Source organism: Neomonachus schauinslandi, chromosome 3, assembly GCF_002201575.2.
Source record: "Neomonachus schauinslandi chromosome 3, ASM220157v2, whole genome shotgun sequence".
NCBI classification, from domain to species: domain Eukaryota; kingdom Metazoa; phylum Chordata; class Mammalia; order Carnivora; family Phocidae; genus Neomonachus; species Neomonachus schauinslandi.
Window position 1 is genome coordinate 74,019,257 of NC_058405.1, and position 3,081 is coordinate 74,022,337.

Here is a 3,081-nt window from a genome sequence, read left to right on the forward strand (position 1 = left end):
ATTGCCAAAGCCAGACAGCAACACAATGCGACCAGTAGGAGATTAAAAAACTGTGGCACATTATATGATAAATACTACGCAGCAAGGGAAAAAGAATCAACTCCTAATCCATGCAACAAAACAATAAATCTCACAGAAATAATGTTGAGTGAAAGAAATCAGACACAACAGTATACATACTGTATGATTCCATTTTTGGAGAGTTCATAAACAGGCAAATCCAGTCTATGGTGTTAGAATTGAGAATAGTGGTTTCCTTTTCCTAGTGGAGATAATAACTGAGGTGAGGACAAAAGGACAGCTTTGGGGCACTGGTAATGTTCTACTTCTCAGGATCATTAGAGATGACATTAGTATATTCATTTGGCATCCCTGCATCAAACTGTACATTTGTGAAATATGCAGTTCCTACATGTAGGTTATACTGCAAAAAAATTTACTGTAAGTTAGAGAAATAAATAAAAATTAAACTTTAATTTGGAATCCTGTTTTATTCTCAGCTGCGATATAACCCTTGGCTAGGCAGAATGAAACATGGCTCATCTGGTTCCGATTAGCGCAGCAGTTAATCAAATATATAGAAATTGACTCACAGTCGTTAACACAGGCAGCAAAGAAGCTGACCAGTAACATTTCAACATAGACACCATGTACTCCATACGGGACTGGCTCCATTTATGACTTGCTCCAGCCAGTAATCTGGGACATCCCCACAATCTATAAACTCAATCACAAGGAAGGGCCAGGAAATGTGGGTACAGGGTCGAAGTTAGCAAAGATGTGTGCATTTAAGATGGGCACAGAGCCTTTCTCAGACAAAACAGTCATTGCTAGTATAGGTTGTGAAAATGCCAGGCTGTGCTTAAGGTTTACAATTTCTTGCCAAAGCTATATATATATATATATATATATATATATATATATATATATATAAAGCAACAAAAAGATAAAGGATGAAAAGACAATAAACGTCACCTGCATCTGCTCCAGTGTCCTGTGATGAGTGGTGGAGGAACTGAGAAGGTGGTCTTGCAGACACCACTCCAGGCTCTTCGCCAAACACGCCAGGAACAATATCCATTTTGAATTAAGTTCGTTTGAATTGGATTTCTGCCCCCTTGGCAACAAAAGTCCTAACAAATGTACAAATAAACATAGAATTTGGAGTAAAGTCTAAATTCTTTTTTGTTGTTGTTGTTATAAGTAATCACTCGAGGGGAAGGCATAACGGAGTAGAACTGTGAACGCATAGTTGACCTTGGCAAACTGGGGGAGCTGGTGCCCACCTGCCGCAGCCCCTCGGCGCTGCCATTTGGCCATACCCAGCCGAGAGTGGAAGTTCCCTCAGTTTCTTCCTCTAACTCAAGATTTCACTGCAAGAAAACACATCCACTTCATTACCTTTTCTCTTCCCAACGCTTGCCTCTCTTCTTTCCCCCTTCTTTCCCAAGCACATTCAAGAGGGAGTACGTTCCACTAGTGTTGGCTCCGGAGGGCAGGGCCTGTCTCAGTGTCATTGACTAGAAAAGTGTCTGGCTAGCACCGTACATTCGCCTGCCCTGAGCTGCAGTGCCCATGTGAGCCCCCTAAATTTTGGCAGGTAGTTTGAACTGTACCGTGCTAAAACTGCTATGTATATGCTCAAACAACTAGTTTTCAACACTTCATTCTAAAAATGCTTTGATTCATCACAGAGAAATTGACGGGAACCTATATGTCACTTCATTACAGCATTTGCTGCCTGGTATTATTGCTCCTTTTTATGCATCTGTGACCACCACACATACATGCCTGTGAGTAGAAAGGTCACATCTTACTGAATATGCACTCCCAGCAATTAGCATGGTTCTTGGCAGGTACAGGTGTCTGATGCCTCCCCACTGGGTACAAGCGGTTCTTGAAACTCCACTGAACCTTGCTTTTCAAAACGTAGTCCATGGACCAGGAGCAGCAGGATCTCCAGGACAGAGGCTTGCAAATGCAGAGTCTGGGCCCCACCCCGGAACTGCTGATCTGTAGTGCAGAGAGAGGCAGGATGATCTTGCAGAGGCAGGAGCTCATGGATGGGAGAAAGGGAGGAAAAGGGACAAGAGGACGTCAAAGGTAGGTGAATCTGCAGGTCTGGGGTGAGAAATGACAGGGATCACCAGGAGGAGGCAGGATGACCAGAGGATGACGACGGGGTAGAAAGGGTCCCACGTTCTGCAGACCATCTCTATTTATGCAGGACCCTTTCTGTGAGTGCGGAGAAAGGCAGTCAGGAAACCTTCACTGCTGAAAAGAAAAACCACAATATGATGCCTTTTCTCCCATCTCCCATCTTTAAGCTGGGAGATCATTTTTAAACTTAAGATCTGCTAGGTGCTCTAGGTTTTGTATCCAGAGGAGACATGAGCTCATAAAAGCAGACGGCTATCAGGTTCTTAATCTTAGAACCTACGATGTGTTAAAATGAAAAAATAAATTAACACTGCCACTTCAGTACCTAAATGAATGGGTTTTGGCCAGCATCTGCAGGAAGCTTCTGCAGGAACTCAGTAAAGGATTTCCATTTGAAAACAGAGCTCAAGGAGCACTTAATAAGTGCAATTTGATGATAATGTTGATTCACATAACCGCACCTTATATGCAGTTAAGCAAATGTTCCCGGCGAACAGTAATAATGAACCAGATCTAAGACACACCTAAGGAAAGGAACCTCTTTGGGATCAGGACGCAGTGTGGTCAAAGGCAATTCTAAAATAGCTGGCCCATCATTTTGCTGCTTTAAAGATCAGCCTCCCTAACTTGCTCACCCTGCATCCTTACTGCTAATCCCGAATGCCACCCTAAGCAATTCTTTGGGCCAGGAATGTGGCCAGTTTAGGGAGAGGCGTGGAGAAGCAGGTCGCTGGAGACTGGGACTCCCCAGGGAGACCTCAGGAACGAAATAGGTCACCGGGTTCCCAGGCGGTGCTCCTCCGTCCCCGCCCCAGGGCAAGCCCCAGACCCCCAGCTGGGGTGGGACGCGGGGCCGCAGACTGGGAGGCCGAGGGTGCAGATCTCCGCCTCCAGGTTCTCTCCCTCCCCGAAGGGCCGGGG